The following is a 26284-nucleotide window of genomic DNA, read 5'->3' on the forward strand; positions in this document are numbered from 1 at the left end:
AATGGGTAAACACACTGTGGAAAAATTCTGAATAAAGTACAACATTGTCACAAGACACTCAATAGTTACATTTCTGGAAAGTTCAGTGTATGATAAAACAAAGCCCCATTTGTGTTTAAATATGGAACAGCTAAGTTCTAATTTCTGATGATTATATAAGAATTTTCACCTATACATTGTCCAGAAGGATATCCAAAAGGTATGCAGAAAGTGGAACAATTCTTTGTGGTACAGGCCTGTTCTATGTCTTGAAGGATTTCTAGCTTTCCCAGCCCTCATCCACTAATGTCAGTTTTGATCCCCACCTTCCTTCGCTGTGATAATGCAACACTCCTAAGTTTCCATACACACACACACTCAAGAGTCGATATCACTCCCACGCTCCCTATTAAGAATCACTGGGAATATCCTTACCACAATCAGTTCAGGAATAATATGGAACCCAGGCCTAAGCCAGTCAGAATGAATACTACCCAGGTCCCATCAAGATCAGTCAATGCAATCAGCACAAAGCTCAGGATTTATGATGGAAATTCCAGAACCCTTTCTCCTTTTGAACAGTGTGGCATGTGGACACAAAATGTGGAACTGGGCAAAGCTGAATCATAGAAGAGGAAAAAACTAAGAGAAGGGCAGAAAAAATTAGAGGTGGAGATTTACTCAATCACCCTAGAAGCATTATTTCAATTACATAAGCAAATTATTTCTCTTTAACTTATAAACTACATTAATCTTTGTTTTGCTAATTCTTACAAAAGGAAGTTCTCATGTCTTCTCCGCGCCCTCCAAGGATGCATGCAGTAAGACTCAGGGAAAGAGCAAGACATAGCCCATGAAGGCAAGGATCTTGAACATCTGAGATAATATTGTGTCCTTTGGAGCATAGCATGGTGCCTGGCTGCCAATAAATACTACTTGGTTAAATGAATAAACAAACAACATGGGCTTGGACAAACATGGAATATACAGATGCACCATCTTCGCTGCTTTTCCACTTACCATCTGGGATAACCCTGGGCAAATAGCCTCCAGATGACTTACTCAGAAAACTGAGGAGAGAGTATTACCTGCTCACACATTCATCTTCATCTAACAATACTTTACTCCTAGATTATTATGCGTTAGCCACACTAGCCTCCTTGCAAAGCCTCAAACATCCCACTCCCCTTCCTGAGTCATGGCCTTTACAGAGATGGTCTCCTCTGTTGGAATGCCCTTTCTCTTCCCCTTCGTATGTTAGCTTTTCCTGGCCCATCATGATTCAGTGCCTCACCTGCTGACCAAGTCATCCCTGACAACCCTGGAGCCAAGCCCACACTGTTATCACATACCGTTAATTTCATTGCACTTATCACAATCTAAACTAATTTTGATTTTGATTTGTTTCCTTATTTATTGAGGGTCTCATTCACTAGGAAGAACATTTGATGAGAGCAGGCATAATTGTCAAATAAGTGGTCCCCACCTCTCCAGCTCACCTCATACCACTCAAACTCTACAGTCTGTAGCTATCTTGACTTAATTTCCTCAGACGTGCTTTGCACTTGCTATTCCTCCTGCTAAAAGTCGTCTTCCATCCCAGGCTTGAAATACTACCTACCCCCTACTGATTCTACCGCGCTTCACCTGATTTATACAGTTCTATTAGGTCTTAACATCATTCTTTACAGAAGGCCTTCTCTGGCCCCAAATACTAAGACCCCTACTGTCCACTGCAATAATGCCATATAATAATACTAATTACAAGTACTATAATAATCATGAATGTTCTCTTTTCCCTGGTAAACTATAAATCCTGTGGAAATAAGGGCTTTATCTTGGCCATAACTAAAGGTACATAGTAGGTACTTGGCAAATAAGACTGGTACCTAGATCTGACATTGTAAGCTAGAGCCTATTGCAAAAAAGAGCCAGTTGTTTTGGAGATTTTTTCCAGATGACCCAAGCTAAGCCACATTCTTAGCAAAACCTGACTCTTCTAACAATATGAAGCAACATGCCCGTTCTGAAGGACTGGATAGTTCAATAAATTGCTCAGCACTCCAGTGACAGGCATCATAAGATTGCTGTCAGATTTATGATTTGGAAACTCAACTGCTCAACAAAAGTAAAAAATCTCTTCACCACAAGGTCATAGATCCACCAGAGTGTTACCACTACAAGGTGAGAAAGATTTCAAAAATTCATCACAGTTATAAAGCAAAGGGTTATTTGAAAATGAGAATAAACATGTAATGAAAGAAAAAAAACAGGTAATGAAAAATAGATTTTATATATCAAGATAAAACCACCAAATTAAACAAGAAAATAAGCTTTCCTTTTAAGAAGCAAATATAGAGGCTGACTTTCCATCTCTGAATTATTCCACTTATGGATATCATCAGCTCAACTGCAATAGTAACAAAGCTGGCATTATTCAATAAAGTGAAAAAAATCACATAAAGTACTATTAGAAAAGCTTATCTTTTGACTGGTAAGTAGCTAGTTAAAGAATAAGGATTTACTTATTCTGTGATGTGAACTAATAAACAATGTAAATCTCAGGAGAAATTATATATGTATAGAAGGACCACATGCCTTCTTCACCCTGATTGACTTTTGTCTGTTTTCTGGGCATCTCTGGAGAGGAAGGCTCTTTCTCATGCCAGAGGCATCATGATGAATACTGATGAGACAATATTTGATTCATCACTGCCTAATCACTTATTTTGCATGCAATTTTTCAACTCTGTAAATTCACTGACTGGCACACAGAGCAGTGTTTGGGGTGTGATTCCTAGCTAACAGGAGGACAGGCTTTTGTTTTTACATTATAGAAATGTTTACTAGGAGAAAAAGTTTATTCCCCTTCATCAATTCAGAATATCCAAGAATCTTAAGAGTGATTTTATTTAGTACAGTGATCCACATTGCTATGCATCATTTACTTTAAGTATGGATACAGATGAGTTAGAATTAAATCCATATCAGAATGTGATAGTTTTCATTTCCTTTGTGATTCTCCTGTCAACTCTGATAATTTTTAAAGATATCTGCTTTTTCACTCTAGAAAACAGTATCATCCCAAATTTTACAAATACAAGTTGCAGAGGACAAACCTTTTCAGAATATACTCCCCTCTGCCCAGGTTTTAGGGGAATGCTACGCAGAAAAAAATAAGCCATCCTTATAATTCACAAGAGTAAATATAAAGTATAAAGACTTCTTAAGCTTTTTCTGTAAACATCATACACCCATAGAAGTTTATAATTGGCAGCGGTTGGGGAGTCAAAGACAGAAGATATTGACAGACTGAGAAATATAAGCAACCAGAATAACATCTTCAAACCACAAAGTGTTTTGTGGTGAAATATTTGTTAAGAGAATTAGCAGGAGGGGGCAACAATTCCTCTTTCCTGTGGGGAGGGAAGGTACTTAGAACACAGCCATTGGCCAAACAAGCTTTATAGAACAGAGGTTGGTAATATTTTGGGGTGCATGGGCCTCTTTGAAAATCTTATAATCTTCTATTTGTTATTCTTATTTTTCTTATATACACAAAATTTTTATAAGATTTGAGAGGATTCCCTGAGCCCCTTAAGTCTCTCCTTGGAAACCCTCTGCCATCCCCAAGTAGAAGCCTCTGCTTTGGAGAGAATCCACACCTTAAACGTGGGACTGAAGCTTAATGAAAAAAGCATTGTGTCAGCAATTTGTCTTCAAGAAAGGTGCGGCTATTTGGCCACAAAAGCTCCTGTTTCTCACTCTGCCACCTCAAGGACAGATGTACTAGGAAGTGCCCTGCACAGGTCCTGTCCAAAGGATCAAAGGAACATATTTATAGTTTATGGACAAATAAGCCATGATCTATTGAGTTTACAGTGTAAATGACCATATTTAAACTAGTGAAGAATTGAAGGAGACTAATACTTATGAAGCACTTAGGTGTACTCAGCCCTCTACAAGTTGTTATCACTGAATCACCACTTTAAATCTTCATAAGAATCCTGGGAGTTAATTTGTGACAGCATGGATGGACCTAGAGGGTATTATGTTAAGTGAAATAAGTCAGAGAAAGACAAGAATCTTAGGATTTCACTTACCTGTGGAATCTAAAAAACAAAAACAAAACAGAAATAGACTCACAAACAGAGAGAACAGAGTGGTGGTTGCCAGAGGAGAGGGAGGTGGTGAGATGGGTGAAATAGGTGAAGGGGATAAGAGGCACAAACTTCCAATTATAAAATACATTAGTCACGGGAATGAAAGTACAGCACAGGTAATATGGTCAATAATATTGTAATGACAGACGGTAACTCACAGGTGAGCATTTAGTAATATAATTGTCAAATCACTAGGCTGTACCTCTAAAACCAATATAATATTGTTTATCAGAGGTTTACAGTTGAAAAAAAGAACTCTATGGGTTAGTTATTATTCCCCATCTTAGTTCACGTGAGCTGCTAAAACAGAATACCAGAGACTGGGAAGATTACAAACAACAGTTATTTCTTTGAGGCCTGGAGGCTGGAAGTCTGAGATCAAGGCACCTGAAACCGCAAGGCAGTTAAGTCAAGAAGCATGTACCTGATCTGGTGAGGGCCCTCTTTTTGGGGTGACTTCTTGCTGCAGGAAGGGAGCAAGGGAGCTCTCTGGAGCCTCTTTTGTAAGGACAATAATCCCACCCAGGAGGGCTCTACCCTCATGACCCAATCACCTCCCAAAGGCCACACCTCCTAATGTCATCCCCTCGAAGGTTTAATCTCAAAATCAGAATTCTGGGGGGACATAAGCATTCTGACTATTGCATCCCCATTCAAAAACAATGGCTCCATGAAGTAAAGTAACCTGCCCAAGGTCACACTTCCAGTTAGGAAACTGGATTCTAACTCAGACTTCTCTACCTCCAGAACCCACATTCTCTCTATTAAATCCAATTGCCCCACAGTTAAGTTTCTGGCATCATCATCCACAGTGCTTGGAATACAGTTAGAGCCCTGGGCCTATTTCTTGGAGCACATACTTAATTTAGTTAAAAGATTCCCCACCATTTCTCACCACCTCTTCTGCAACCACCCTGGTATATGCCATCAACTAATCTTCATACGGCTTATTATAATAGCCTCCTTACCAATCTCCCAGCTCCTACCCTTGCCCCCATACATTCTATTATAAACACAGCATCCGAAGTGATCCTTTTAGAGCATTAAGTTAGATCATAGCATCACTCATTTGCACAAATTCTGCAGTAATTCCCCAAAATAAAAAATAAAAAAACAGCATGCCTTACAAGAGCCTACAAAGTCCAACTCCATCAGGCTGCATCCCATCCCTGCCTCTCTGATCTCACCTGAGATCTCTGAAATCTCTCCCCAGAATCACTCCAACCTAGCTACATTGACCTCCTTGATGCACCTCTTTATTTTTTTTACCTCTTATTCTCTCCACCTAAAATGTTCTTCCCCAGACTCCCCATCACAAACTCCCATTCATCTAAGACTGCCTCAAATGCCCCCTCCTCTGTGAGGTCTTCCCTGACCATGCCATTTAAAGTTGCATGCCAACTCTTAGCCTGTCATTCCTTATACCCTACTGTTCTTTTTTCCCATAATTTGTATCATTTGACATGTCATTAATATTATTTATCCACTTATGTTCTGTTTTCTGCCCCTATAGAATGTAAGCTTCACAAGAGCAGGAATTTTTGCCTAATAGTTTACTATTGCAGCACTAGTTCCTAGAACAATGCCAGACATATAGTAAGGGCAAAATCAACATTTGATGGATCTGGCACTTCACATCTTTGTTGACAGACCAACAGAAGATGTTGAAATCTTCTAGAGCCTACTGGGATGATGGCTGCTGGGAGGGGAGGGTCACCTTGCTACACTTACTGCATGCCAATTAAATGCAGCCTTCAGGCACAAATGCAGTTTGCAGCAATGTTTGGCTTCCCCTGATACAACCAAATGTCTGCTTCACATCCTCTTTTCAGTTCAGTGCACCGTTTAAGACATCTAAAACAATGGAAACAGAAACATTCCTTTTAATCTAAAATTATCTTTTTCAGAAGAGGTGTGAGCTTTCCATTTTAAACAGGTTTGCCAACTGAAATTTGTAATTTAGTAATGAGTGCCACAGGAATTAATGGACTTCATGCCACCCAAAGAAAAAAGTATAATTTCTGTATTTGCCCATGGAGAAACTAGATCTATAAATGAAGAAATCATGATTTTATGAAGTTGTGAGAGGTAGTTAAATGGTGGAGAGCATGGCAGGGAAGACTTTCCCAAAGCTGGTTTCTTACAATACCAACCTAGGCAGAGGTCTTGTTAATCACTGGTTAAAAGGGGGTTCAAGGGAAGTAAAATAAATACAAATAAGCCAATGTGTTTTAATACTCCTGCAGAAACTAGCTGGCAGCCTGGTAGTCATTAGTATAATTAGTTAGTGGTGTCCTAACCAGTGCATCCGACACTAAATTACTGAATGTCCTACCATTCTTATGTGTTTATCACATTCATTTCCCCTATTTAGGGATCATAATTCACAAAGAAGTGGGATAAACTGAGCCATCCTACCCCAGAGTATCAGCAGTTATCCTGTAAGTTGTTCTTACAGGAAAAGTGAAATGTAGTAGTCCCCCCACCTTATCTTCACGGGAGACATTCTAAGACCCCTAGTAGACATGTTAAGCCATGAATAGTACCAAACCCTATATACAGTATGTTTTCTCCTATACTTACATACCTACAATGAAGTTTCTGAATTAGGCATAAGAGATTAACAACAATAAAATAGAACAATTATACAGTAATAGAAGTTAAGTGAATGTGGTCTCTCTCAAAACATCTCGCTGTACTACACTACATCCTGTGATGATGTGAGATGATGCCTTCATGAAACAAAGCCAGCTGAATGACACAGGCATTGTGACACGGTGTCAGGCTTCTGCCAGAGCAACCTGCTGCAGGTGTGTCAGAAGGAGGATCATAGGCTTCCGGATGGCTACTGACCATGGAAAAGGAAACTGCAGATAAAGCGGAGCTACTGCACAAAATTCCATGAGAGAATACGAAGATTGTGCCTCCTATATTATGGCTTGCACATTGGTCTAATATAAAATTAAACATAGTAATTCAAGGAATTCGTTAATATGTCTTCTCTGGGTTGGGGATTAGAGACAGAAATGTAAGCCCATATGTGGAGCAGAGGAACAGCTTCTCTAGTTAGTCTGTGTGACCAATGACGTATATCTTAGTAACAAGCATTGCTTGAAACCATAGCATGCAATAAAAAGAAAAAAAACTAAGCAAGCTACACTTTGGGGAGAGGTTTTCTTATCATTCGAAAGTCATAACATATCAGATATGGAAGGGATCTAGTCCAATTTCCTCACTATACAGACAAGATAACTGAAGCTTGCATTTGAGAAGTGACTCTCCCAAGGTCGCACAATGACTGAGCCAGGACTAAAAGAAGTCTCCTAACCCCTAATCCATCATTTCACTGTGGACACTGGATAAATTTTGGTTTTCCTAAAAGCAGCAGGAGAAAAGACAGATAGAGAGGACATTGCCATTTATTATTGTTTATTTGTATTTTTTTAATACAAAGACTTTAGGAAGACAATACCAGAGAGGCATTTTGTAACTTATTTCCCCAGAGCATCATGTGCTCTTGGGGAAATGTGTTTTATGAAGAGATTTGTCTTGGGAACTTGACAAGTTTTACTGCAAATATTTTACCAGTTTCCTAGTATTTAGTTGTGGGATTAAATTTGTATCCCACTTCCCCTGACCAATGTCTGCAGATTATAGGCATTTTTGTGAGGGCGTGCCTGCAATAGGAATGTGGCTTTCTTCATTACCAAATGCTGTGGTAGGCATTCAAAGAAGGACTTCCTCCTGCCCAATGAGAAAGAGCAGACTCAGCTTTCAGCTCCTTCAGCTTCCCATCAGCTGCAGGCAACGGCCTTGCTGGAACTCAGGCCCTCTGGTACCGCCCAAATCTGGTGCCCAGACAAGGTGGGAGTCTAAACCTAGATAGTTTGGCCAATACCGGACAACTCGGAGAGACGGTTTCTGCGGCTGGGGGTGGGGGCGAGGCTTTGTTGGACCTACATCACAATCTGACTTCTCCTGCCACCCAATCCTGGTTACTCCTCCTTCCTTTCACAAGCATGGATCCCAAATAAGTATCTTGTACCTCCAGCTCTGTCCCAGTGTCAGCCTCCACTCAATCCAACCTACAGCAAATGTTTTATTTCTCAGGCAGACACCCTGACCACCAGCTTTCAGCCAGCCCGGGGTGCTGCTCAGCTCATGCTCTAACGCACCTCCCCAGGGCTGATTAGGTGGGAGTGCTGTCAGAAAGAGGTGATTTCCTGCAGCAACAGGGAAATTCGAGGGACTGGCTGATCAAACACTATAGGTATTACTCATATCAGATCGAAAAGTTAGCACACGGAGTTGAGCAAAAACAGCCCTGACTGTAGAGAGAGCAGATGGGTCCCCCGCGGAGTAGATTCCAGGGAAGGACCCTCTGTTCGTGTCTCATTATGCTCAGCTTCTCTGGGAGAGACGCTGTGCAGGGCGTTTTGCATATGATGTCCCTTTAAATTCTCACAACCTCACTCTGCTCTGAGGTAGGTTTTTTTTAAAAAAAACCTGTTTTATAGTTTTTGCAGGAGTCTCAGAGTGACTACATAAATTGTTTAAGGTCACCAATGTTATCAGAGATGTCAGAAATTCCTTTACAGTGAACAAAGTTCTTCATTTCTTCATTCCACACACAGAAGGCTGGTTTAGAGGCGCTAAGCATCTATGGAGAGGGAACATTCAGACAGCGTGGCACCAGGTTCCAGGGCCCGTGTTCCTTGAAGCCTGCCCACAAACAGGCATGGGGGTTACTTTAGCTAATGGGTGTGCTTTTTCTCTGAAGCCTTTGAGGTTGTTGGTACCTCTGTGGAAGGTTCCAGTTCCTGGTGCTTTTGGATGGGGTCTCACTAGTCTCAGCCTTCAGAAGCTTTCTTCTGTATTTGCCTTCAGAAGCAGACCAGAAATCTGCGCCTCTGCTCCCTGCGTTCAGGCTAAACCTCAGACTTGCTACTTAGTCATTCAAACAAAGCACTTTGCCTGGCCCTTTGCTACTGCAATGCTTAAATGTTAATGTATGTTGCAATTTAATGATGTTGTCTTTTATAGTGAGCAATCTTTTGATTTGCCTTTATATTATTACCTGGTCTTCTTTAATTTTTAAACTAAGAGCAATAAGAGGCAATGTAAGCAAAGCAACTACGAGAGACATGCCCCCACCAGAGGAAATGGAAGGCTTGTTTTCTGTAGTGAGTTCTGCTCAGACCTTTCCCATATCCCTCAGCGAAACTCCTAGGCAAGCCTAAACAAACACTCAAGTCAGTCAACTAAGAAAGCTTGACAGAGCCATGCTCACCGATCCTGATAACTTAGGAGAAGCAAACTAAATTTTCATAGAAATAAATTGAAACTGGCCTTCACACTACATTATTGCTGTTTCTGTTTGTTATAATCAACCACTTAGCAAGGGCCCACAAATGCCAGGCTTTACATCCTACCACCAAACAAAGGAGGCATTTTCATCTCTGTGTGTGCTAGCTACAGGTAGGTATTAGTTTCCCCATTTTATAAAAAAAGACACTGGGGTTCATAAAGTTTAACTTTCCACTTCAGGACCTGATAATCTCAGGGAAGCTATTTAACCATCTGAGTCAGTTCCAGCATGTGTAAAATGGGAAAAATGATAACTACTGGAGCCTGGTACAGTGCCTGGCACACACTAGACCCTCAATTAGCATTTGGTGAATAAATGACAGTCACAAGGGCTAAATGTGATCATTAGAATTAAAAATACTATATGAAAACTGACTAGGACATTCTGTGGTAAATTGTGGCTCTATTATTGTTACCCAGAGTTATATGTTGGTATGTAGCAGGCCAGAAGTTCCAACTTTGCCTCTCAGTCTCCAAATGCTCAAATTCCTTTCACTGCATTGTATCATGTTTCAGATCATGACACTGGTGTATTTCCAGAACAATTTGGAGACCAGCTGAAGATACACCACTACAAAAATTTATAACGTCTCCCATGCACGACTACCCAACATTGGTCAGTATTCAGAACAGCTGAGAAGAAAGGAGGGTAAAATTCTACCCAAGTCATACCTTCCAAAAATTCTTCAGCTCTACATCAAGCAAAGTTCCCTATGACATTTACTGGAAGAAGGAACGTATAACAGTCTATAATTAAATTAAATAAATCACCTTTAAATTCAGGTGGATTCTCAAAGAAATCCAACTTAAACATATCTACCTTCTGTCAAAGCAGTATCTGAGATAATGTTTTAAATGATTAATACTTACTGAATTGTAACTATTTTCCAGGAAATGTTAAGCACTTCATGTAGACTAACATCTTTCATCCTTATGACAACCCCATTATATAAAAGTACTACTAGCATTTCCATTTTCCAGAGTAGAAATACAAGACACACATAGGTCAAAGAACATGCTCAAAGTTATACTGTGAATGAGGGCTTTACCAAGGTTTAAAACCAGGCATTCCCAGGCCAGAGACCAGTCTGCTATACAATCCCTCTATACCTACCTTTCCAGACTGCGTAGGAAGTAGCTAAGTTTAAAACTGTGCCTAAGAGGGACAGCTACACCACAACAGGTTACCTCCCACCCTTCTCTTGCACAGGATTCCAAAAATAACAGTCTTCTTTACCTCCCCGAAATACTAAGCTCCTTTTGCAGAAGAATCTCCCAAACATGATTAGCCATGTGAAAAAGTCTAATTGCATTTCCAAGTTTATTTAGGAGAGAATCAGGTATTGTTAAAGTCATTACTTACCTTCTGCAAAGCCTGGTGCTCAGTATACAGAGCCCATACCTGGGAATTTTTTGACCTGCTGAACTTAGAGATTCTGATCAGCTCAAAGACTGCCCGACTAGAAATGTTTTTTCATCTGTAAAATCTGTCCAGAATAACATCCCTAGAGCCACCATTGCACAGCTCTATCGTGTGCCATTCACGTGATCCACAGGAAGGGAGCTGCCTGGATCAGGGCAGTGTGCCACCTGAGCGGCTGTGAGCAGCAGCCCTGACCCATCTAATGGCAATCTAATACCATTTTTTTCTGCCTGCCCTGACAATTTATTCACCAAGTGTCCTCTTGATGATAGGTTTCTTGGAGACCTTTACACAATTTTCCTTTAACATTCCAAACCCCCTTATGTCTACCAACTAACTGAGTTTTTTTTTTCTTTCCTGTGGGAAACAAATGAAACGGGCAAATCATGGCTGCTGCGAAGATGTGTGTGTGTCCTTCTCTAAAGGACACATTTCAATACAGAGAGAATGAGATGTTAGCCAAGTGCCTGCAAGAAAGAGCTCTATCCAAAATTATGCCAGCTTGTTTAGTATTGCTACTAAAAAGCAAAAAGAGACCTGCCTCTGGAATCACCTCACTGAGGCATTGGATATCATTCCTGCCAATCACTTCAGTTCAGGAGAGCCCCACAAAGAAGAAAGATCACAAAGCACCATGAAGGCCTGACCCTATCTGCCCCCCGTACAAAAAAGGAAAGGTTCAGATTCGGCTGGATGTTTGTAGAAAACAACCAAGAAAAAGAACCCATATATTATGCTAAGTGAAGTCAGCCAGGCAGAGAAAAACAAATACCATATGATTTCACTTATTTGTGGAATAATAAACAAAACAAAACAAAATGAACAAAACAGCAGTAGACTCATAGACACTGAGAAGTGACTGGAGGTCACCATGAGGGAGCGATTGGGGTGGGCACAGGGGTTGAGAGGGATAAAGCGACACAAAAATTCTCAGTCATAATATAAGTGGTCACGGGGAGTGTAGTGCAGCCTGGAGGATAGAGCCAATGGTTCTGTAACATCTTCCTATGGTGACAGATAGTAATATTAATTGGAGTGAGGATTTAATAATACAGGTAACTGTCGAACCCCTGTGTTGTGTACTTGAGACCAGTATAAGATTGTGTATCAATGACACTTCAAAAAAAACCGTTTTTATAAAAAGAAAGAAAAAGAAGCCATAAAGAGAGCTGATGCCAATATGGTAATACATAAATGTAGACTGATAATGTTCTAGATCCAGAACACAGAGGCGGAGTAACCTTTGATGGTTTACATCTCTGGATGATCTGAATTTGTTGTTAATTTAAAATACACATGGAGATTAGCCCAAAAGGAGATACCCTAACATCTGGCATTTTAAGCAATATCATAGACCCTAAAGTAGAACCCCGCCTGCACCCAACGTCACAGGATGTTGCCACTGTGTGACTAGCAGCTTTTTCATTAAGCCACTGCCCTCTCCAGATGGACTGGTCAGAAACGCTTGTTCCATAAGAAATTGGTCTGGTAGTTATGCCTCAGCCAAATAGACTTGGCCCTGATGTCCAACCTGGAAGTGTTAACAAATCATCACCCACATGTACCATTTTATTTAAAAGCCTCTTCCTGGTGGGATATAAGCATAACATGATCTTTTCTTTCTCCCCAAAGCCTCCTAAGTGGTCCCTCCCTTTGCAATGTAGCTGATCATTTAACGGTACCCTGGGCAGACTCCATAACTTCTTTATCACCTTTTATTTTTAATAGTTTGTCCAATCTGATTTCTAACATCCTGTCAAATTCAAGCTTTCCCCTCTTCCATCACTGCTCAGTCTGTGATAGAAGGACCTGAAGGGAGCAGAGGAAAAAATATTCTGTGACTCATCTTCCTCCTTTACCTCAGAGCGAACATTGACCATCATCTTCTGGGGCACACCCCCCACCTCTTGAGTCGCTCCCTCTTCAAATGAAAGGGATTTCTGGCTACCACCGGCTGGCTCCGAGGCCCAATCTGGATAAAATGTCCAACTCCTCCCTTCTCTTGGGGCATATGTGTGAATTCTTTAGCTGACTCTGCACAGTGCTCTCCCTGTACAGTTCCTTGACATGACATCCAATTCCAGCCTGGCCTCCCGGCTGGCCCCTTCTAAAGTCTGGCACAAGCGGAGTACTCCAAAGCCGTTTGCTGTGGGGATGCCCTTCAGACTCTTAGGGAAGACAGCTGAAGGCCAGCTACTTGTCGGTGTCTGTGAGGCCGATGACAAGGTCATACCTCTTGCCATCCCAAATGGTGGGAACGTAGGCTACTTCCCCTCACTTCCTCTCGATCCTACTACTTCACCCCAGTTCTCCTCTGCGCAGCTGAGGTGCATACAGGGAAATACCGAGTCCTTTGCCGGGTCCCACATCTATCCTGGAGTGAGTTTTTCCCCTTGCAGGTCCCCTACCAGTGTCTAAGGGGAGTTCCCTTGGAGCCCCCCCTCAGTTCTCCTTGAGAAGCTGAAGCATCTCCTGCTTGGCATCGTTCTTCCACCATCACAGCCCCTCACCCCTAAGACTGCTCCTCTGTGTGGTGCAAAGCTCTCTTTCTCTCATCCCATCTTCTTTTACAGACCGAATCTGGGGGCCAGGGGGTCGGGGTAATGCTTGGTGGTAGCAAGGCTTCCGCCTCTTAGCTCTGAGGATGTGTGTGGTGCCCAGTTACAGTAGCCCTCTTAAGAATGAGAGGTTTAAAAAAAAAAGAATGAGAGGTTTAAAGAAGAAAAAAAAAAAAAAAGAATGAGAGGATTAACCTCCATCCCTAGCCTTGAGATCTAGTCTCTATATCCCAGGCAAAAGGAACAGTGTCACTCAACATCCTGTTACATGTAGAAACATAGTTCAATGCTCTAAGAGGCAAAGGGCTGCTGTTTCCATTATCCTGACAGTTTTTTGGAATATATCTGGTAAGGACTAAAAATCTATAGGATGTGGCAAGATAAAAATAAAATAAAAAAATCAAATACAGATTCTGACCTGATCATCTTCCTTTAGGAGTTTTAAAACTGTCACTACAAAACCCGAGATGGAGAGAGTGACTCCCTCTTGCTAAAGTTTGGGTCATTTATTAAAATATAACTGCGAACCAATGTAGAGACAAGGGGTTTATCTTACTGCTCTTAACATGAAGAGGGACTTTCATCACTACCAGATATAACCAATGTGAAATCATTCTAACGCCGGTATGATCCCTGCCCCCACCTTAATAAAAGATCAAACATGCCTTAATGTATATGCTGGGCTCCCCTTGTTGAGGTGTTCGTGGGTTTTTTTTTAGACATTCCAGCCCGATAGTTTTTCAAAATTGATGTTTTCTATGATCCCATTACCTGACATTCTAGTCTTAGGATCACTTAGAATTATTTTCCAGACCATGCTTAATGGAGGGGACACACCCTCAGCCTGAACCTGAGCTAGGCTTTAGGTGAGATTTACAGCCTTTGTTAATTATTATTTGCTTTTGATTCCAAGAGAAAAATCATTCATGACCCACTGTGTGTTCTTGATATAAATCCCAGTAATATTCCTTTGGGTTGTAATTTCTTAAAAATCACATGGACAGGAATTGACTCTTTAAAGTTAAAATTCAGGTCCTAAAAATGCTGGGGGAAAAAAGAGAAGATCTAGCCAACTTTCTAGAACTTTGAGAAAGAGGTTTTAAAACCAGGTTCTCTGGAGGTATCATAGAGAAGCCTTTGTGGTGGTGGGAAATTCAGAAGTGGGGCTCTCCCCATGCCCTCCCTCACCAGACATTGTTAACCAGAGTAGATGAGATTTCATCTGCTTTGTATGTTAGGCTTATGATTTTGTATGAGGAAAAAAAAATGGTTTTGCTGCCAAAAAGTAACATTCTATGTGATTTTCTATAGATGATTTGACTATATCATCCTGCCTTATCCAATACGAAGTGAAGCTACCTAACAGAAAAACTGAACTTCTTTGCCAATTGCCATCATAACAGTATGGTAATAATTATACCAAAGTACAAATAATTTACTCCTCAGTAATCAGCAATACCAAATAACTTCCCTTAACTCTCACTCTGTCACAGAAACGCCCTCACAGCTCTAATTTAATATTAAGACTTGGCCTTTATCAGGGGTCGATATAAGGAACCACAACATGACAAACATGTCTGCCTTGTTTGTGAAATTGCTGTTGAATACGTCGTCCATCGCCCTTACATGAAGATACATGCGATGAACTGCTTGAGAGCTCAGGGCTCAGAAAGTCTTCTATGTTTCTCTTTCTTAAGTTAACAAAGAAATTGTCACTTAGGTTTGCCTTTAGCTGCCAGTAAACTGAAACTGAGATTTGGTATTCAGCCACTATTAATTGAGTACTGAGGTGCCAAGCATTGTGGAAGGTGCCAAGGGCACAAAGATTATTGAAACATGATACTTTCCCTAAAAAGAGACCTTGGTTGAATGGCTCTTGTTCTTTTATTTTCATGATCTTTCTGTGTATCTCCCTTTATTTGTATCTATCTTTATTTGAAAACAGATAAGGTATAATAGGTAAATAAATGAGTTAGCATGTTCTGGAAAGAGAAGGCATTGATTTAAATGTACCTAGAGGGGAAGGTAACTGATACTATAATCCTTTCTCAGCCTCCTGAATCGTCTCACAGACTGAACTGCTCTTTCAACTCATCCTACCATCTGCAGATTAACTTTCCTAACAGGACTTTTCTGATCACATCACTCATTTACTCAAAAATATTAAGTGCCACACCACACATACTGCCCTCAAAATAAAATCAACAAAACACTAGCTAGTCAGAGGCAGTTCTGGTGCAGAGAATATAGAATCTGCCTAAATGTTTTGTCCCCACAGTGGCTGCGAATGGATGGCATCAGTTAACCCATTTCTAGAGTGAAATAGGCACATCCAAGAGCTGAAGGCCTTGTCATTTAAAGAAAATAGATACATGTGTACTTTCACCAAAGACTCAACTTGTTTTTATCCATTTGGGGTCTTATATAACTTACACAGTAAGCTATTTACTTAATTTCACAGGTTTGTTCACATCCATATCACCACTGCTGCCAAGTGGGACAGAGGACTGACCTGCAGTTTCTAATTTATAGTTTCAGATGTGCCGGAAATCTGGCTCCTGGAACCAGAGGGACTCCAAGAGGTCCCTTGAGATGTAGGCTGGTTCCCTTCTTTCAGGCAGGAAAAGCATTCTTTTAACCCTCTGAAAATTCAGCAACATTCCCAAACCTAGGTCCAAGGTCACCAGCCAATCAGCACCCATCTTGCTGGTTTTAGCTTCCTCCCATGGTGCTTCTCTGAAGCATAGCCAACCCATGAGCCAGTGCAGACAGCAGTCCACAGTGACAGACACTGGGCTGCAGTACAGTCCTCTTGACAGCCTTTTGAGTTTAGTTCTTAGTTGAAAGTTTCCACAAAGCAAGGGAATGTACCTAAATTCTGTTACTTGCAGAGAGGTCTAAGATGTGTTCTCTGTAAAAAGGTCTCCTCTCCTTTAAGTGCAAAAGATTGCCCAGAATGACAATATATATAGCTCACTTGTTATTATTTATCTGTGTGAGGAAACTGACAGAAGTCACATTTTCCCCAGTAGTTTGCAGCAAATCATATCCTATACACACTTGATGTGTGTATAGTTATTTAGTGCCATGTAGAAAAGACCTGATACTTCATAATAAAATTTTAGTAGCAATTTTGTAACACAATTGTATATTGTATGGACAACAAAATCCTCTAGCCAGTTTATTCTGACTGCAGTTATAATTTTTCTGCTTTTCTAGCCAGAAAAGTGTTAGTAAGCTAGTTTCTTTCTCCTCCAGATTTGTGTATCATGTACACAGAAATCTCTATTTCTACACACTCTTGAGCCCAACAGGGCTTCTATGTCATACATTAGAATAGGCTCTTATTTAGAGAAGTATATTTATGGAGTTAGGGATACTAACAAAACACAAAAAATAAATTCTTCAGTCATGTTTCATTTAGTTATAGGATATAGTTACCCAGTTAACTAGTGGAACAAAGTGATGTCAGATGTTATGGTTCTAGAGAGGAATAGGAAACACAGTGCAAGGCTGTAGTGCAAAATATTTTCAATAAAGCAGACATTTCTGATTTAGGACATTCCTCTGGAGCAGCAGGCCCATCAGTAAGATACACAGCAGAATGAATTTTTTTTTTTTGGAATATATGCAAACACCTCCCACTGCAGTCAACTGTATCTAGACGGAAAAAGGATGATGTCTGGAAAGTTCTTCCTCATGTTCATTGGAGAGTATTTTTTAATTACATTCACACTCTCAGATTACTGATTTATATGGACAGCGAACAACGTACAGAATAAACAAAGTGGGTATGATTTGCTGCAAACTACTGGGGAAAATGTGGACTTCCATCAGTTTCCTCACACAGATAAAGTAGTTTAGGAGCAAGACGACCCCCAGAAGATGAGGCACCCTGATGCTCCTCGAATTCTTGACCAAATGACAGCACTAGTTTGATCATACAATGTTTAGAGATTTTACTTATTTGTTGATAAATCTTTATGCCAGTAGCATAAAAAGGTTCCGAGCTCTCTAGACACCTAGAACCCCAAATTTTCTCATCTGGATCTGAAGGCTAGATGTTAACATTCTGACAGTGTTCTCCTTGGCATGATCATTCGGCCCCTGTGTAAAGATCTGTGATGCTGTTCTGAAATGCCGGGTCACTCTCCCACAGGAGTGAGGCATAGAGAGCTGATGGGGACAGTGAATAATTTTAGGCTATTCGTACACAGCTGCAGCTACTTGCAAGGGTAATTGCTTTTGCCCAAATCACCAGCATAATTGTGGCTCTGAAGACATAGATTTAAAAGCCACTGAAGTGTCAAATTATATTACAACAATAGAGCCAATTCTCCGGAAAATATTCATGTTTTAATTTTAATCAAGCTCCAAGGGTGTGTTGAACCCTTGCTACAGGGCAAAAAATGTCAAAGTGTTGTGATATGTTGATGCCTAGCATGACAAGCACAGGAGGAACACTAACTGCATACACTAATGTAAGAATCTATTCATAATTCTAGTGCCACCACGGCCCCCAGGGCTGGGCCTTCAATAGTTTTGGTTTTCATAAATGAATACAATTAACAGTGCAAACTGGAAATTTGACATTTGAAGGCAGAGGACTAGTTACGGTCCTTCTGAGAGGCAGCTGGTGGTCACTACTTAAAGCAAAGTGATGACCACCAGAAAAACTGGTTTATCTGCTGCCTCAGGCCTCTGCTTGGCACACTGAGCCTGACCCATCACATGCCATCATTGTACCAGGTGAAGAACGTTACTTCCTGCTCTGGAAAATATTCCAGTCTAATTAGTCAAGAGTTCTGAAAAGAACACTAACAATCAAAATGCTAAATCAAGTGTGTGATGTAAATCAATGTCATATAGTGGAAAAGAATACAGGATAAAGAGTACAAAGACTTACGTTCAAGTCACTTATGTGCAGTGTGCTCTGAGTCAGATCGCTGAAACTCTAACATGAGAATGCTAATTCTGTGTTTTTATGAGTAATGGATCACATGCAGAACAACAACTGAGGGGTTGTATACACACCAAGTCCAAGGGTTGCTGCAGTCAGTCTGGGGGTTTAAGGATGCCAGGGCTACGGCCACAAGAGTTCTCTTGGTCTTTCCCGCTAGTCCCAAGAAAGCTGTGACAGTTCTGACAACTGTGATTGTGACAAAGGGAGGGAGGGGAACAGGTGGGCAGCTGGAGAATGGCACAGAGGCTTTAAGGGAAGTGACAAAGTTCTCCAGATTCAAGTGCATTTTATAGTTCATTGGCTAGAATTGTGTCACATACCACTGGTAGCAAGGGCGTGAGGAAATGTAAGTTTTTTTAAGCTGGACACATTTCCACTCAAAATTGGGGTTATATTACTAAAGAAGAGGAGAACAGAATGAGTAGGTAACTAGCAATGTCTGCCTCAATATTCTTTACAGAGTTGGTGTGAAGGATTATAAAAGCAAATATATTTTAAAGTATTTATATTAACCATAAAGCTGAACAAAGAGGATTTTTTAAATGCAATGGTGTATTATTTTCATCTACTTACAGTATCATGAAAACAGACTTTTATATCAATATATATTTTAATATATAGGTATATTACCTAATATATATAAAGTCTCATGCACATACACACCTGTGGCAAGCAGGAGGGAGGGTTGAACCTTTTCCTTATTTATTTGAGACAATATAAATTTAAAACACATGTAATTTATTTATAGTCTATAATAGTAAGATAAAGTATAAACATTCTTTACTTTTTGCTTTATTCTTTAAGTGTATCATTTACCTTTGAGGACCTTTTTTTTTTTTTTTTTGGTCTAAAAGTGGGGTATATGTGCCTTCCCTCATTTTCATGTGACAAAACTGAACAGTAATTATGGAGTTTGTGAATTTAAATGCCTTAAAGCACTCAACTCTCCTTCAAAAATTAAATAAAAGGGTAACTAAAAATTTTAAGCACAAAATTTAAAATAATCCATCTTCTCTATCCAAGGACATATAACAGACATTGTATTTTTTCTTTCAAGAAGTCCATGAAATTTTTCATATCCTAGAAAATGGTTGGGGAAGGAACTTTTTTTTAATACAGAAGTTAAGGCAGGAAATAAGAAATTACAACTACTTTAAGTGACAAATAGTTATAGCGCCCTAGAAGGAGCCACTGGCACAGTAATTTGATTTTTATGAATATCAGAACAGATATTAAAAGGCAATTTGTATATGCATGATGTTAAAATACTGATATTAAGGAGATTATTTGGAAAGCCTCAGAGAACACTGTACCTACACCTATACCTTACTATCAGCAGTAAGACTTCTGTGGTCAAGCTGGCCCTCCCTCATCATGCCTCTGCTTCCTTGAATCACACCAGTTCACCCCCCACCCTCAGGGCTTTTGCATTTGCTATCACCTGCCCAATTTTCCACATAGTCTTCTCCTTCTTGCTATTCTGGCACTGATTCAAATGTCGCCCCCCCCAGAGGTGCCATCTCTGAACATCCTGACTAAATCACTGACCTCCTCCAGCCCTTCCCACTCTGCGTCACCATCACATTCTTTCATTTCTTAATAGCATTTACAATCATCTGACATTTTATTTGGTTTATTTGTTCATCCTATGCCTCTCCACTAGACTAGAATATAAGCTCCACAAAAGCAGGGACATGGTGTTATTAAAAAGGTCTCCAGTATCATCACAAAGTAAGCACTCCATAAATACTTAAGTAAAAAAAAAAAAAATTTTTTTTGCACACACACACACACACACACACACACACACACACTGGCTCTAACAGTCTAAGTTAAATTGTGTTCCCTATAAAGTTTTCTGAAAAAATTAATACCTTTATGGTTTATCCCAAATAAATTATTTTAACCACAAGCAGCATTCTACACTTAGTATAATACAAACAGACTCTGACACAAAGTACATCTCAGTAATTATTGGCTGAATTACTTTAATTCAAATTTTATTTAATCTGTAAATATGACAAAGTAACAAAAGATATTTGGAAAGAACGAAGAAGCTGCATATAGGAATACACAGTAGGCAGTATCTCAAGTCATAAATATAATTCTCCATATATTTTGTTAAAACATTCTATTGGTATTAGTCTAGGGAAAGAAGGATTCTAAGTACCTCAAGAAAACAACCAAAGCGCCGACCCAAACATTCTCCTCACAATTTATTGGCACATAAGAACATATTTTTCCAGACACTGTCAACTCTCCAGGGGAACAGAGGTAAGTCAGTCTTCTCAGATCTATAAACTGAACTCCTTAGACTAAGGACAATTAAACTGCTATGTCTCTTTAAATCTGCATCTTACATCTTAGACCATCTCTGTTCTTCAGATTCAGTTCCTTCCTACCCAGCCCAGTTATTAATACATTGTTATAAAAATACAATTGGTCTTACTTTGGACTTTTTTATTTTTTAACAGCAAATGGTTATTTTCTCCCCTTTACTTTTCAAGACAGGATGACATAGATAAGACATCGAGTTAAAAGCAAAACAGGACATTAATCTCCTTAATTGTCTCCATCACTTAAACAAGGTTCGTGTGTATCCAATCTCAATCTAAAGCCCCAGAACAAATGAAAAAGAAAAGGCATTGGAAGATAAGCAGCATTCGATTCCTTGTTCAACTCACGTAAAGAAAAAGGAAATGTTTGTCTTTAATTGAAATACTCCAGTTTAGAATTAAAGGTAATAACTTCACATATTACACAGGTATGACAACTGAATTATTAATTCAATATGGAGTTCTAAAAAACTTATTAGAGTTCAGGCTATCAAGAGACTCACAGAAGAAACATAATTTCTTCCTGTCCCCTGGTGAAATTTGACCTAGCACTGAAGAACTCTTCTGTTTCTCTAAATGTGTCAGATGCGGCTAAACAACAGTTTTTGAAAGCTCAAGTTGTTTCCTGGCTCACAAAGTGTTATAGTTAATCACTTGCCAAAAGGTGGGTTTAGGGGAGAATAAAACAGAACCAAACAACTAAACAAAGGATTTTATTAATCTTGAAGAAACATTCAATGGAATAGCCATTAAAATATTCAAGCTATCATTACCAGCAGAACTGCCACCACAAACTGAGTAGACTATGGTGAATGGTGAATTACAGGGAATCATAAAATTCTTAAGTATCTTGTAGGATGCATTTCTCCCATTTAGGAATTGTAACTCAGAAATAAATATTCTAAAAAGAATGGTCTGCTCCTCTGAGTGTCAAAACTCTAAGTTCTTTTAATAGAAAGCCACAATAAATATTTTTTACAGTAGAATCTGAATAATATTTTTGCATTTTCTATCAATTCCCAACTTTCAAGCTAAGCTCAGTGTGATCCAAGTAAAGTAGGATACAAAACAGTGTTACGGTGCTCCAGGGAAACAGAACCAATACAATATATAAGAATATTTACTATGTGGAATTGGCTTATGTGATTATAGAGGCTGAGAAGTTCCACAGTCTACTGTCTGCAAGCTGGACACCCAGGCAAGCCAGCAGGCCAAGTTCCAAGGTCTGAGAACCAGGAGAGCCAGAAGGTAAATCCCAGTCTGAGGGCAGGTGAAAAATGAGATGGTATGTTCCAGCTCAAGCAATGAGGCAGGAAAAAGAAGGGGGGTAGGGCAAATTCCTCCCTTCTATCTTTGTACCTTTTATCCAATCTTTTGGGGCCAAAAGATTGGAAGATGCCCACCCACATTAGGAGGGCAAGGTTTTCTACTAAATCCATTAATTCAAATGCTAATCTTACCCAGAAACACCCTCTCAGACACATCCAGAAACAATGCTTAATCTGGGCCATGGTCCACTTAAATTGACATAAAATCAACCATCATACCTCCTAAGAGAATCCTTCCAGATTCCCTCAGGGAGTTATTCCTTCCTTTGAACTCTCACAGCACTTAGTTTGCACTTCTCTCCAAAACCTTGGCCAGTTACATTAAAATTAAAATTACCTGATGTTTCCTAATAAACTGATCTCTCCACATTCTTCTCTGTGCCCAGAGCCTCAGCACAACACCTGTCATAGTAAATACTGAATAAATGTCACTAAATGTGAATGAATTACAAAACAAGAAATTGTTCTCTGCCTCCCACCCAGGGACTCCAGGTCATGCGAAGGAGATGAGGTATGCGCGTAAGTCAATCTAATATTTGACAGAAAGTAATGTGTCATAAAAGATAGAAACATGAGGCAGGTCTATCTACTGCAGGTATGACCTTGACCAATTCTGTGTCCCCTGCCTGTGAGAGGGGTCTGAAATCAGTCTTGTTATTCTCCATATGGTGTTTTAAGAGCAAACAAATTCAAAACAGGAGGCTTAATCGCCGTCTCAGAGACATCTTCACTCCCATGTTCATCGCTGTTATAATAGCCAAGATAGAGAAACAATCTAAGTGTCCATCAGTAGATGAAAGAATAAAGAAAATGTGGTGTGTATATATATAATGGAATACTCAGCCTTAAAAAGGAAAGTCTTCCATTTGCAACAACATGGATGAACCTGGAGGACATTATGCTAAGTGAAATGAGTCAGAGAAAGACAAATACTACATGATCTCACTTATATGTAAAAAAAAATTTTTTTCCAAGCCAAACTCATAGTGAGAGTGAATAGAATGGTGGTTACCTAAGGCAGATGCATAGAAAGGGCAGATTTAAATGAATGAATGAATGAATGAATAAATAGATACATACATACATACATACATATTAGAATGGTGGTTGCTCGGACTGGGGGGAAGAGGTCATGGGAATTAGTTTACTGGGTGCCAAGTTTCAGTTTTGCAAGGTGAAAAGGATTCTAGAGATGGATGGTGACAGCAGCTGAACAACAATATGAAGGTACCTGATATACTACTGAACTGTACCTTCAAAACTGGTTAAGTTTTACATTATGTATAATTTTACTACAGTAAAAAAACTAATATTCCAATGTATAACACCTACTGGAAAAGAAAAAAAGAAAAGATACTTTTCAGAACGTCTGAATGTGTATCTACCACAACAGCACAATGAATGAAAGGGCCACCCTTCTGTATATTAAAGCTAAAAATCTTGGAATTGTTTAAAAAACAAAAACGATGATATTAAGGGAAGAGACATCTTCCCCCACACCATCCTTTTCTTGCTTTAGAAAACTTGTAAGTTCTTTCTCTGTCTCTTTGAAATCTTTGCAAATCTTTTTAAAAGTTAAATAAGCCTCTTGCTGGCTTTAAGACCCAGGAGTGTATCTTTCAAAGATCTGGGAACCATCTCTCTAAAATGTAAAAATTAAGAAAGATGGCACCCCTATTACCCAGTGTCTATGGAAGAGGAGAAGCCTAACTTGGGCAGGTGCTTTGCCCCATGCTACAAAACTACCTTCTATCATAAAGATAGGAGAATTTGTTTCTTCTCTGGTGTGGGTAAAATTGTAATGTTTCCAGAATCTCTCATCTGACCTTGGTCCATCTCCACATTCACAGGTGTTTACAAGGAGTGGAGAGAAGCTGTTCCCTCCTTCCTTCTGCTGTGTCTTTGGTCTGGCGCCTGTCAGTTGCCAGGGCTCTGTCGGAGGGGTTGCTCCCAGAGGGATGGGTAGAGAGGTGAGCGCACGCAGACAGGGGAGAAAACCGGCGAGTGAGAGCCAGCTAAGGCAGCAAACGGAGCCAGACCCCGCCCCCACCCACCCAAATACAAGACTTTTTTCCCTTGACTGATTTTGGCTTCACTGGTTTCACTGGTTTTTCCCCTGGGCTTGGAACATGCTTTCCCCCAACCCCCACCCCCCAATTAGCTAACACAGATGGTGTGTGTAAAATTGCAATATTTCCAGAATCTCTCACCTGGTCTTAGTTCATCTACATATCAGTAGGTATTCACAAGTGGTGGGGAGAAGCTGTTCTCTCCTTAGTCCAGCCAGGACAGGGAGACACATACATCAGTGGTCACAGATGAACAGAGCCAGGATTCTTCTAAGAAATAAATGGGCTTCTCCCACTTTATATTTCCCTTTGATTTCTGCTTCACAGGTTTCCCTGGTTTATTTTCCCCAGGCTGGGAACAGACTTTCCCCCTGAAGTTACAGATGGTCATCCCAATTACCAGGTGAATATAGTATGAACTACTCTTGACAAGTGCTGTTGTCAACTCTCCTCACTTGAAGACTAGTTATTGTTTATCTGGAGAACATGCATATAATGATTTGTACCTGATTAGCTACCCAAAAGAGTGAAATTTCTTTCTGTCTTTGCATTCTCTTAGCAGATTGCCTGGAATGCACTTTACATTCTGGTTTAATACTTAACTCAATAGCAAAGTGGTTTTCTTTTTCTTCTACCTTTCTGGAGATGTTTTTAAGTTGGGTGGAAATGTTTTTAATTATATTTCCCCAAGAGTATCCTGCATGAACTCTGGGCACTGAAATGCCTAGTCTGATGCAGAAAATCTGCTCCTTGTCCATTTGACCAGGGCCCCAATAAATCTCCCTTATCCATTTGACCAGAATTCCTCCTCCTTGTTTTCTGAAGTCACAAAATAATGAAATCTTATAATGTGAAAGGAATTTAGATGACAGCTAAGAGAATTCTGTATCTACTGTGCATGAATGTTTCTGTGGCATTCCATACACACACACACACACACAGTACAGCTTTTATTTAGGGACTATGGAAGGGAAGGATTTCTCCAAAGGCAGAAATGAAGGAAGATGGCATTTCAAGTTGAAGATGCAGCATGAACAAAGTACCAGGAGGAAAAACAAAGTGTCTGGAGAACACTGAGAAATCTCATCACACTGAAATGTCCAACGTAGTGAGACAGGGACCATGGGCTTAGACAGAGTAGGGTGAGGGCCTTTGGAAAAAGCAATGCAGGATATTTGCAGTCAGAGCAATGTAACTATGTGCAAGGAAACCCCCTACCAAAACTCTGTGTTAAACATTAAGCTCTAGGTTCATTCTTCAGTGAGATCAGTTAATTTTCCCCAGATAAAGAAGAGTAGCACATGTTTTTATTATGCTAATCATTTGTAATCATGTGTAAGATTCACTTTAGCATGCTAAAAGGCCCAGGCCTATGTGCTGTCTTTCCTCCTTCAGATCTGATGGGGTGATGTTGCAAACTGGGCAACTAATTAAGCAGGCAGACCCAGCTGTAAACAACATAGTAAAAGGCAGGGAGGATTCCACTTTAAGATAAGATTGCATTTTAACACCCAGGAAGTTTAAGAAGTAAGATTCTTAACTTACTCTTTAGCAAACAGACAATACCTCAGCCGACCTTGGGGACTGGGCAGGTGGCCTTTTGATATTCTCCCAGACCAAGATGCCAGTATCCCAGGGAGAAATCAGAGCAGTAAATTTCTTAAGTTATTATTTTTAATATTCAGGGACCACATAAGTCCACACCCCTAAGCCTTTTATCCGGCTCCCAAAAGTCCTCAACTGTCTATAAAACCCCTAGACAACACACCACCCAGGGGCTCTCTTGTCCCCTTCTGGCATCTCACGAGCTCTGTCTGTCGTCTCACTGTATCTCTCAGTAAAAGTCTCCCTGGCTCTCCTACCTTGACTGTTTGCTAAATTCATTCTTCAACTCTGCAAACAAGAACCCGGCATCAGTAGGAGCTTGGAAGACAGAACCAGTAAGGGAGGTTAATACAACAGTGCAGGTATCTGAATGCCAGGAAAAAGCTTAAAATATTTAGAAAGGCTATTAAATATAGCCCAGCTTGTCTATGAAGAAAGCAACATGTGACTTAGCAAGGCTCTCTGATGGGAAATATGAGGGGGTACATTCTGT

The 26284-nt window shown here is 40.0% G+C and overlaps 1 protein-coding gene across 2 annotated transcripts in view; it reads right to left on the reverse strand.

Moving 5' to 3' along the window:
* TAFA2 (TAFA chemokine like family member 2) overlaps positions 1 to 26284 on the reverse strand; it is a 471550-nt gene that overhangs the window by 421813 nt on the left and 23453 nt on the right. Inside the window, exon 1 of one of the 2 annotated variants that reach the window (XM_036894991.2) lies at positions 10873 to 10969. The exons of the other annotated variant lie outside the window; for it this stretch is intronic. The gene's annotated coding sequence lies outside the window, so the exon portion shown is untranslated. Of the gene's footprint in view, positions 1 to 10872; positions 10970 to 26284 lie in introns of those variants that run through there. 2 annotated transcript variants of the gene reach the window in all.

Source organism: Manis pentadactyla, chromosome 10 (genome assembly GCF_030020395.1).
Source record: "Manis pentadactyla isolate mManPen7 chromosome 10, mManPen7.hap1, whole genome shotgun sequence".
Taxonomy (NCBI): domain Eukaryota; kingdom Metazoa; phylum Chordata; class Mammalia; order Pholidota; family Manidae; genus Manis; species Manis pentadactyla.